The sequence below is a fragment of the Bos javanicus genome, chromosome 4 (genome assembly GCF_032452875.1).
Source record: "Bos javanicus breed banteng chromosome 4, ARS-OSU_banteng_1.0, whole genome shotgun sequence".
In the NCBI taxonomy this organism is placed as follows: Eukaryota; Metazoa; Chordata; class Mammalia; order Artiodactyla; family Bovidae; genus Bos; species Bos javanicus.
Window position 1 is genome coordinate 71,389,948 of NC_083871.1, and position 11,956 is coordinate 71,401,903.

The 11,956-nt window shown below is 46.3% G+C and overlaps 1 long non-coding RNA gene across 1 annotated transcript; it reads right to left on the bottom strand.

Moving 5' to 3' along the window:
* Nucleotides 1–2,811: 2,811 nt before the first annotated feature.
* LOC133246243 (uncharacterized) lies at nt 2,812–10,436 on the bottom strand. Its single transcript, XR_009735974.1, has 3 exons — nt 10,182–10,436; nt 5,904–6,024; nt 2,812–3,124 (listed from the first exon to the last, which is right to left on the bottom strand). It is a non-coding gene; the product is annotated as an uncharacterized LOC133246243 (long non-coding RNA).
* Nucleotides 10,437–11,956: the final 1,520 nt, after the last annotated feature.

The following is an 11,956-nucleotide window of genomic DNA, read 5'->3' on the forward strand; positions in this document are numbered from 1 at the left end:
TGGTGTGTTGCCGTGCATTCAGTAAACCCTTAAAGTTAGCTAATTTTGAACTGGCTGGATAGGGCAACTTGTCAAATTAGCAGTTGGGCAGATTGCACAGAAGGGCTAGGACACATTGGGATGACTTTTAACTGAAGTGATTTAGTGGGAGAGAAGTACCGGGAATTAGTGATTTATATCTGTGATTCAGGTCCATAATTCTAATAACTCACTCATTAGGTGATGTATCATTCTCTATTAGTGACCAGGACCAAGAATCAATGAAGTACAACCCCAAAGTAAATGGAGAGCTATTTACTTTGGGAGCTATTTTGAGGGGGTGTGAGACATTTGGTCACAAGGTTAAATGGGCACCTAATTTTCATACATTCATTGTCTAAGTATGTCTAACTTTTACAGTAACCTAACAAAGACAGTTGTTAATACAAGGATTATGCCAACCCTCGCCAACTTCTCCTGAACCTTTGAGGGTAATCTCAACAAAAAAGGAGACAAATCAATATGGAAATAGTATGCATTAGAGGCCATTAGAGTAGGAAATGTGTAGGAGGCTGGCACCAGCCCACCACTGTTCCCTGTCCCAGAAAGATTTATCTGGAGATTTAATCCAGGTGACAGCAGGGTCCATCTGTAAGATTCTTGCCTCACAATGGTTGCCAACTTGTCTTGAGCAATATTCAGTAGGTACATGGCTAGAGAATGTCGGTTCTGGAAACCAGCACCTCATATAATTCTTTGATGGAGCATGTGTGATATCAGAAAACATGGACTTCCCTGGTGATCCAGTAGTTGAGAGTCCATCTGCCAATGCAGAGGACACAGGTTTGATCCCTGGTCCATGAGGATTCCACATGCCATGGGGCGGCTGGGCCCATGCATCACAACTGCTGAGCCTGTGCTCTGCAAATAGTGAGCCCACATAACATAACTGCTGAAGCCTGTGCACCCTAGAGCCCTGCTCTGCAACAAGAGAAACCACTGCACTAAGCCAGCAACTTCAGAGTAGCCCCCAGCGGCACAACTAAAGAAAGGTCCATGTGTGGCAAAAAAGACCCAATGTAGCCAAAAATAAATGAATAAAGTACATAAATATATATATATTTTAATATCACCATGCTAGTCAAACACTGTGCTATGTACACAGGTTAGAGACTGAGAAGGGATCTATGAGATAGATTTTTAACTTTCTAAATCAGACTAGGTTAAGAAACTAAATTTTTCCGTATGCACATAATAACATTAAGGGAGGAAAAATAAAGAACCAATGCTTACAAATAACCTAAATTTACACCAAAAGGAACTAGAAAAAGGAGAACAAACAAGACCCAAAATTGGGCTTCTCTCATGGCTCATCAGGTAAAAAATCTGCCTGCAATGCAGGAGACACAGGTTCAATCCCTGGGTGGGGAAGATCCCCTGGAGAAGGAAATGGCAACCCACTGCAGTATTCTTGCCTGAAAAACCCCATGGACAGAAGAGCCTCGCGGGCTACAGTCTAAAGAGTTGCAAAGAGACATGACTAAGCACACACAAAGTTAATAGAAGGAAAGAATACTAAGATCAGAGCAGAAATAATGAAATAGAGACTAAAAGAAAGAAAAGAGGACTTCCCTGGTAGTACAGTGGATAAGAATCCACCTGCCAATGCAGGAGACACAGGTTTGATTACCTGGTCCTAGAAGATTCCACATGCGACGGAGCAACTAAGCCTGTGTGCCACAATGAGAGAAGTCACTGCAATAAGAAGCCCAAGCGCTGCAACAAAAAGCAGCCTGGCTGGCTGCAACTAGAGAAAGCCCACATGCAACAACCGAGACCCAGTGCAGTCAAAATTTTTTTAAAAAGAAAGAAATGAAACTAAGAGTTGGTCCTTTGAAAAGATAAACAAACTTAATAAACCTGTAGCCAGACTCATCAAGCAAAAGAGAGGCCCCAAATAACATCAAGAATGAAAGATGAAGCCTCTTTCAACTGACAGCACAGAAATACAAAGGATCGTTAAGAAATTACTGTGAACTATACACCAAAAAATGGACAATGGAGAAAAAATGGACAAACTCCTAGAAACATACAAATTCCCAAGACTGAGTCAAGAGAAAATATTGATAGAAAATATGAACAGACCAATTACCAGTAATGAAATTGAGTCAGGCCACAGCCACAGACTCCCTACTTTTGGTTCCTCTCCTATTACACTGACCATTCTTTCTTAACTTCGTTTGTAGGTTTCTTTTTGTCCACTCTGGAAGAAACTACTGTTTGCCTACTTGATACACCTTTTCCTCTTCACATTTAGTAGCAGAACCTTATTTTTTAGAGTGGTAATGGACCTATAAAAGGCTACACTGTCCCACTTGCCTGGGTGTGGTCAATGGTCAAGTAAAAGTGAGTTGGGTGGGACTTCTGGGAAGAGCTGACTCAGCTAGGAGGACTTCCCTTTTGTCCCTTCTTCCTGCCTGGAACCTGGATGGGATTGCAAAACTGCTGGCAGCCATCTCAGGCTTACATCACTGAGGATGGAGCCATGCACCTGAGGATGGCAGAGCAGAAAGACAGGTGGAAGGACTAGAGTACTGGTGGTCTGCTGAAGCTGTCATACTAATTCAGACTTCTTGAACAATTTAACAAACTTCTTATTTAAGCCACTGTTGTTTCAGCTTCTGTTACATGCATCTGATTCTAATCCTAGCTGATATTTCCATCCCTTATATTATGAACCATACCAGGTTCATTTGCCTGACTCACATCAAGCCAAATCCTGAGACGCCAAGGTATGCAGCAGAGAAAGGCTTTATACACAAGGCAGCCAAGCACGGAGACAAGAGAACAAGTCTTTAATCCAATTTCATGAAGGTGAGGGCCTCAAGATACTCATGGGATAAGGAAGCAGGGTGGTCTGAGGTGTGGGGAAAGATGACTGAAGAAAAACTTAAAGTAATTGGGGTTCTGCACAGATGTATCTGGGTTACATGCTTCTTCATGGGATGTATGTTCAGAAAATGGTGTCATTAACATGATCTGAGGGTGAAGTTTTTGGCCCTCTGATGTCAAATGGTCATCTATGAACAGTCACCCAATCCATGGTCTTGACTGGTTTAATTTGGGTATGACCAGCTCCATGTTCCTGAAAAACAATTAGAGCAATTGTTACTATAGGGACACATATATCAGATGTATCTATAGGAGGTGACTTAATTTAGCACAATTATGCCAGTGACTTCACAACTATAACTATAGTCCAAATACCTCTTGAGCTCAAAGTCATATACTCAACTGCTTTTTAGACATCTTTATTTGGGTTCTGTCCCTCTGCCCCCAAACATCGTGAATAAGGGCCTCCTCCAAATATTTCTGTCATGCGAGTGTATGCTCCTCGGTTTTTGTCTCATCACAACAAAGATTTGGAGTGACGGACATTAAAGCCCCCTTGGTGTGTCACAGCTCTCAAATCTCTGACAGACCATGTTATAGCTCTTAGACAAATCAGTGTTACAGCTCTATTTTATTTAGAAGATAGCAGGAAAATCCATCTTCAAGGCATGAAGGCACGTGAGGACACGAACAGAAGAGCGCCCCAGCATGCGGGGCGGGGGGTGGTGGGGGTGGTGGCCCTCTGGTTCCTATTTTTTTTTCTTCCCCCTGGGCTTGCCCTATGCAAATCGGGCTTAGTCATGAGTGCTGTTCTACCTGAAGTCCTCACTCGAGTCCTCGGACCTTCCTTTGACCTTCCTCTGTTCTATTTTCGCGGGCTTTTCCCTTCCTTATCTTTTAGCCACCGCTATTTTGGACTCCTTTTCCCTATTCTAACTACCTAACATTCCTCCCTCAAGAGATGGGAGGCCCAATTCTTTGGGAATATGGGCGCAAGGTCTTTCTGGCTACTTTCTGCTGAACTGGGACAGCGAGGGGTATTGGGCCTCCCCCTCTTGCTAGTCTCAAGCATCAGAGTCCTTATAGTGGTGTCTATCTAAAGGTGAGTGATATTTTCTGTGGTTGGCTGTAGTTTTATATCTTTGTTGAACTGGTGCTGCATGTTATAATTGTTGACCTGGTCAGAGACAAAACAGGTTAGACAATTGATAATACATGGAACAATCATAAGCAGCATCAATGTGGCATAACAAGAACTAGTAGGGACATTAGCCAATTCCAAATTCACATTGCCAGGATGGCTCAAGTTCCTCCTTGTTCAGGGATCAGAGTATCTATCTCCTGTCTGTTTTGGAGTACAATCTCTGCCAAGCTGTTGGCTCTTTAGAGCTATCCTGAGAAATGTTATCCCCAGAAACCAGATTTTGGGGGTGTTCATTATAATGGCACTCATTGGTAGTCCTGAATAGGTATATAAGATCTCCCATGTGTATTGACTGTCCTCTTCTGTTTTCTTCCACGGCTTGACTCATGAGTAGTGAATCCAGAAGTCATGTCCTGGTACCTTGACTACTGTGGGGGTAGAAAATATTACAGGGGAGGGGCCCTTCCATGTGGGCTGGAGTTGAGCCTTTGGGGACCCATCTTTCCAGACTTTAATTAGGACTTGAATCCCTGGAGCATATAGTGGTGACTCCTTAGAATCTTTTGGGTCCTGGTTCATAACCCACAAGCGTATATCCTGTTAGAAGTGCCCAATGGCCATGGCATAAGACTGGAGGGTCTGAACCTCTGGATCTAGGAAGAGGTCATTGACATAAACAAAAGGTCTCCCATATAGCATCTCATAAGGACCAAGACCAACCTGTTCCTTAGAGGCAATATGGGTGCGGAGGAGAGCTATTGGTAAAGCCTCCTTCCATCCCAGGGAGGTCTCCTGGATTATCTTTTTTATTGCTGATTTTAAGAATTAGTTGGCTCTTTCTACTTTTTCTGAAGATAGAGGCCTCAAGGCACAATGGAGATAATAAGTAATGCCCAATGCTTTCGAGACCCCTTGGGTGACCTTAGAAGTAAATGATGTCCCATTGTCACTTTGTAATGACCTGGGCAGACCAAATCTTGGAATGATTTCATGGAGCAGCTTTTTACCACCTCCTCAGCCTTCTCATTCCAGGTGGGAAAGCCTTCAATCTATCCTGTGAATGTATCTATCATGACTAATATGTATTTATACCCTTGAGAAACTGGCATCTGGGTGAAGTCCATCTGCCAGTCGTCTCCTGGATAGGTCCCACGTCATTGGACAGGCTGGGCCAGCTGGGGTCTTCAAGCTCCTTGGGGGTTGTTTAATTGGCAAGTGGGACAAGAGGAGACCACTTGCTTTATAGTTGTTTGGAGGCCTGTTCCTCTGAAGGACCTTTCTAGTAATTTTTGGAGGGCCTTTTCCCCCAAATGAGTGGTGGCATATAAGGAGTTAACCAACTTCCATTGGAGGTTGCCAGGCAGAAAAAGGAGTCCCTCCTTTTGGAACCACCCCACATGATCTTCTTGAAAGCCCTCACTCTTAGCTTTAAGAGTCTCACCTTCAGTATATGAAGGAGTTTCTGGCAAATTAGTCTGTGGAACTAAGGTGGCAACCCCATAGGTCATTGTTCTGTAATGATGCTGTCTTAGCTGCCTGATCAGCTGCTTGGTTCCCTCGTGCCACTTCCATGCTCCCTTTTTGGTGTCCTTTACAGCGGGAGACTGAAACCTCAGTAGGCAGATGGACTGCCTCCAAGAGTCTAAGAATTTGATCACCATATTTGATTGGGGACCCCTGGGTGGTCAAGTGGCCCCTTTCTTTCCAAATAGCTGGATGCGCATGTAGCAACAGAAAGGCATACTTGGAGTCAATGTAAATGGCTATTCTTTTTCCTTTTCCCATCTCCAAAGCTCGAGTCAGGGCTATGAGCTCAGCTAATTGGGCTGAAGTACCTGGTGGCAGAGGCTTAGCCTTTATGATCTCAAAATTGGAGACTACTGCATACCTGGTTCTTCTTTTTCCATCTAAGACAATGCTGCTTCCATCAGTGTACCAGATTTCCTCAGGACTGGTCAGAGGATCTTTTGACAATCCCTCTCGAGGTTTTGTCCAGTGGTCCAAGGTTTCTAGACAAGAATGAAAATGGTGAACACCCTTGGGGGTAGGCAGGAGGGTGGCTGGGTTAAGACCTCACAGGGGAATATAGTGAGGCCTGGATTTTCCATCAGCATTATTTGATATCTGAGGATTCTTTGATCAGACATCCATAAATGGCCTCTCCCATTTAGGAGTTGTTTTACTTGGTGGCTGGTAAAAATAGTTAGTTTGCCCCCAAAGGAGAGTTTTAAAGCATCTTCTATCATGATTGCAATAGCTGCAAGATTTCAAATGTGGGGGGCCAGCCTTGGGTGGTTGGATCGTACTCTTGGATAAGTAAGCTACAGGTTGGGGCTCAGATCTCAGCCTTTGAGTTAACACTCCCAAGGCTATTCCCTGTCTTTCATGGACATAAAGTTGGAATGCTTTTTCTGGGTCTGGCAACCCAAGGCAGGTGCCTGAGTTAAGGCCTGTTTTAGTGTAGCCACTGCCTTCTTTTGAGGAGTTCCCCACATCAGTGGGATTAAATCATCTCGTCCCTTTAAGCTTTCATATAAGGGCTGGGCAATTAGACCATAGTTGGGTATCCAGATTCTACAATACCCAGTTAGCCCCAGGAAAGCTCGCAATTGTTTTCAAACCATGGGGGAGGGCAACTGGAGGATTCCTTGTACCGATCAGAGAACAACCTCCTAGACCCATGTGTAATCTGAACTCCAAGGTAAGTGACTTTTGTCCTGTGCCTTAGCACGGGAGACTTTATATCCTCTTTCTGCCAAAAATTTTAGAACCTGAATTGCATATTGTTGGGCATTTTCCTCATCTGGAGAGCAGATTAGTAGGTCATCTCAGTTCAGTTCAGTTCAATTCAGTCGCTCAGTCATGTCCGACTCTTTGCGATCCCATGAATCGCAGCACGCCAGGCCTCCCTGTCCATCACCAGCTCCCAGAGTTCACCCAGACTCACGTCCATCGAATCAGTGATGCCATCCAGCCATCTCATCCTCTGTCGTCCCCTTCTCCTCCCGCCCCCAATCCATCCCAGCATCAGAGTCTTTTCCAATGAGTCAACTCTTCGCATGAGGTGGCCAAAGTACTGGAGTTTCAGCTCCAACATTAGTCCTTCCAAAGAAGTCCCAGGGCTGATCTCCTTCAGAATGGACTGGTTGGATCTCCTTGCAGTCCAAGGGACTCTCAAGAGTCTTCTCCAACAACACAGTTCAAAAGCATCAATTCTTCGGCACTCAGCCTTCTTCACAATCCAACCCTCACATCTATACATGACCACAGGAAAAACCATAGCCTTGACTAGACGGACCTTTGTTGGCAAAGTAATGTCTCTGCTTTTGAATATGCTATCTAGGTTGGTCATAACTTTACGTATTGTAATATTTTCCCATTAGGTCCCAGGTCCAGATCTAGGAGATCCCAGCTAAGGTCCTGTCCAAACAAGTGGGGGCTATCTCTGAACCCCTGAGATAATACTGTTCAAGTCATCTGTTTTTCTCCTGGGGCCTCCCACTCAAAGGCAAAAAGATATTGGGATTCTTTAGCCAATAGTATGTAAAAAAATGCATCTTTGAGATCCAAGACTATAAACCACTTGGCACTGGGTGGGATTTCTCCCAAGATTACATAGGGATTGGGTACTGTGGGATAGAGGGGGATCACAGCTTCATTTAGGATCCGGAGATCTTGAACCATTCGCCAGGTTCCATCCTTTTTCTTTACTGAGAGGCTTGGGGTGTTACATGGCGAATTGATGTGGACCAATAGCCCACAAGCAAGGAATTTATTTATTAAAGGCTGTAGTACCTCCTGAGCCTCTCTTTTGAGGGGATATTGTTTCCGGTTAGGAAACCAAGTAGGATCTTGGAGGACAATGATGACTGGTTCAGCTTGGTGGGCTCGTCCAGGAATTCCCTGGTCCCACACCTGTTAATTTTGTCTTCCCATAGTTTTTGGTCCCTCTCTATTGAAGGTATAATGGGTTCTTCAGTACTAATCAGGAGCTGTAGAGCTCTAGGGGCTGAAAAACTTCCTATCATAAGGGTGGTCCCCAATTTAGTGAGTATATCTCTTTCCAATAAGGGGGTAGGACACTCAGGGACCACCAGAAACTGGTGGGAAAATATTTGTCCATCCCAACAACAAGTAAGTGCTCGGGTGAATCTTTTAGTAGTTGCTTTTCCTGTAGCACCCAAAATGGTACAGGTTTGGGAGGAGAAGGCTCCGGAGTAGGAGATCAAGACAGAGTAGGTAGCCCTTGTGTCAACCAAGAAATTCTCAGACCTACCTGCCACATCCAGTTGCACCCTTGGCTCCAGCCCCATGATGGTTATCTGTGACAGGCGGGCTGGCTGGAGCGGGCCGCTTCAGTCCTCTTGAACCATCATGAGGGTAGGCTTGGTGCTTGACCTTGAGGCTCTTGAGTCCCCAGGGCAGAGTGCCGCCCAATGTCCCAGTTGATGACATTTGTGGCAAGCTGTTCTAGGAGACTTGTCACAGTTTGGACACTCTTTGGCCCAATGCCCCGCCTGTCTACAGATTAGGCATTTGCCTCGTGCCTTGTCCTTCAAGGACTCAGGGTTTGCCATAGGGCTTCTCTGGAGGGTGGCCAGCATCTGGGCATGCCTTGTCTCTTTCCTTCTCTCCTTCTCCTGGGCCTTAACCTCCTTCTCCTGTTCTGTTTAAAAGGTATTGGTGGCTATCTGGATCATCTCATATAAAGAGGCAGCAGAGTCCTGCTGCTGTAGCTGTTGTAACTTAATTCTGATAGCTGATGCACATTGGGACAGGACTTTGTCCTTTAAAATCACCTGTCCCTCTTAAGAGTCTAAGTCCAGATTAGTAAACTTTTGGAGGGCCTCTTTTAGCCTTTCCAGAAAGGCAATGGGGTTCTCATTGGGCTCCTGAGTTATTGTTGAGACTGGGCACAGTCCCACAAGTAATAGGCTTCTTTATGTTTCCATGGGTGGACTTCCTTAGGGGTGAGTCTTTCTGAAGCTTATCCTACCCAGACCTGTTGCAACCTTAGAGCCAGGCGTCCCCGGGTCAGGGTGCAGATCCCCAGGCAGGCTGAGGCGTGACAGCCTTCTGGAGATCAAATCCCCGGGCAGGTCGAGGCGTGACAGCCTCCCGAGAATTGGGTCCCTGAGCAGGTCAAGGCATGACGACCTCCTGGGACCCCTGGGACTAGCAGATCCCCTAGCAGGTTGAGGCGTGACAACCTTTCGAGGACCAGATCCCTAGGCAGGTCAAGGCGTGATGACCTCCTGGGACCCCCGGACTGGAGTTGGGCATCCCCAAAATCTCCAGCATGACCAGTGCTGGGTAGGATTAGGGGGTTGGATATTATACAGTATTTCCCTCCCAAGGCCAGCTATTTTCTGGTTGTCTCTCAGGAAGATTGTAGAGGCAACATTGTGGGCCAGGATGGGGCTGAGGAAAGGAGCATGAAACAGGAGGGAAGGGGGCAGAGCACAACCTTTGACAGAATGACACAGCACAAGGGCATAACGTAAACCAATTAAAATCAACTGGATGAGAAGTCAAATTCAAGTAAACCTTAATCCCCAATCTAAAAGCCAGCAGACACACCCAGAGGTGGCAGCAGCTCTAGGGCACTGTCAAAAGAGACAGTAGTGGGTGGTTCCCCGATGGCTGGGATGGTCCTCCCACTCACTAGCATATGAATTCTCCCCACTGGCAAAGCCTAGCCAGGCCTAATTCCATGGCTCCAACTCTTGCCCTTGGCAATGGCCCACACCCTGAAGCTTGGTTTCTCTCTGAATCCTAACAAATCCACCTCTTACTTTTTGGCTGGGCTCCAGGCCCGGGATAGAGTGGAAGGACAGGAAGAAAAGCAGTGGGAAAAACGTGCCAAGGAACCCCCTTCATAGCCTGCCAGAAAATCTGCTAAATTTCTGACCTGTGCTCATAGTTTTCATTGGCCTGATTCTTGGCAGAGAAGAGTAAGGACAGAAGAACCCCCACCAGCTTGGGTAACAGCTACTGGGGCCCAGCAGATAGTTCCTTTGGGACTCTCCAGAGTCTCTCAATTGCGCCCACTGCCACCCGCCTGTTCGCAGTGGGGTGGTTCAAGGAAACAAGAAACGAGAGATTGTAAACAAATTAAGGTTTTGTTAGGCATGTCCCTCCAGCCATAGGAGCGAGGACCTCCTACCTTAACCGGAGGTCTTCTGGAAACTGAGGCTGAGCCGCCTGAGCTTTCTGCTGAGTTCGTTTGTTGCTGTCCCGGTTTCCAGCACGATGGGCCTTCCCCTGAGCATTTTCTTTGCGTTCTGCTTCTACCGAGAGAGCTTCGCTGAGTTGGGCTCCTGCTGTGCTTGGCCTCTGCCCCACGAGGTTGTTTCAGCCAAGTTAAATCTGAGTCACCGCACCATAGATGTCAGGCGAGTGTATGCTCCTCAGTTTTTGTCTCGTCACAACAAAGATTTGGAATGATGGACATTAAAGCCCCCTCGGCGTGTCACAGCTCTCGGGTCTTGGACAGACCGTGTTATAGCTCTCAGGTCTCGAACGGACCGAGTTATAGCTCTTAGACAAATCAGTGCTACAGCTCTATTTTATTTAGAAGATAGCAGGAAAATCCATCTTCGAGGCGTGACAGCATGTCGATCCAAAGACGTGCCCCAGAAGAGAAGAGCGCCCCAGTGCGCATTGGGTAGGGGGATGTTGGGGGAGGGGGAGAGAGCCCTTTGGCTCCTCTTTTTATATGTTTTTTTCTTCCCGCCTGGGCCTGCCCCATGCAAACTGGGCTTAGTCAGGAGTGCTGTTCTACCTGAAGTCCTCACTCCCGTCCTCGGACCTTCCTTTGACCCTTCCTTGTCTTTTAGCCACCGCCATTTTGGACTCCTTTTCCCTATTCTAACTACCTAACATGTCCATGAGCCGATCCCTCATATTTACAATAAAAGCGAGTTTTAAAATATGATGAAGTTAAGGATGTTGAAATGGAGAGTTTATCCTGGATTATTCAGGTAGACTTGATTAATCAAAGAAGGCAGTGTGGCAATAGAAGCAGAGATTGGAGTGATGTGGGCACAACCAAGACTGCTGGTAGCCTCTGGAAGATAGAAGAGACAAGGATAGGATTCTCCTTTTGAATCTCTAGAAGGAACTAGCCCTTCCAACACCTTGATTTTAGCCCACTGAGACCCATTTCAGACTTCTGATGGCCCAGAACTGTAAGACAATCAAGTTTGTGGCAATGGCAATGGGAAACCAATACAGGCCCTTCAAACCTAACATATGTAAAATCATACCTCTCAGCAGTGCCTGGGGAGTTGACTGGATTCATCCCAAGGTGAATCTCGACTTCTACCCTTGTCTCCTCAGCAGTGCAAGACAAATGCAAACTTGAGTCTGTTCTTCAGAGTCTTTCTGCTTGGCTTTCCTAGACTCCTGCCTTGTTGAAAACGTGGTAGATGCCTTAAGGGCTAGGTGTTGGGCACAAACTTTGCCCCTTCCTCCTAACTGAGACCTTCACCTTTCAAGCTTCTACTTTTCACTTCTTCCTCCCTGAGACTTTTCTCTGCCTTTTAGCCGAGGTCCTCCGAGCCCTTTTGGTTCTTAGGCTTTTGCCCCACACCCAGAGTGGTTAATTGCTCCAAGGGAAACGCAGCTGCACACTGTTAGCTCTGTGCAGCTAACAGAGCTGGTCACCTCTGGTCACCTCTCCCTGCAGTTCCCTCTTCTCCAGGATTTTATCTTATCAACTTCTAATTGCTTCTACATTATCTTCCAAGAGGAGTTGCAGGCAACTTCATCTTAGGCCCCCACCCAAGAGACAGGTGGATATCAGGGCTCCTGAACTGCTCCCCTCACCCTTTTTACCCTGGACCTGCAAGCAAAGCATTTGCTTGGTGTCTGCATGCATGCTAAGTGGCTTCAGTCATGTCTGACTCTTTGTGACCCTATGGACTGTAATCCGCCAGA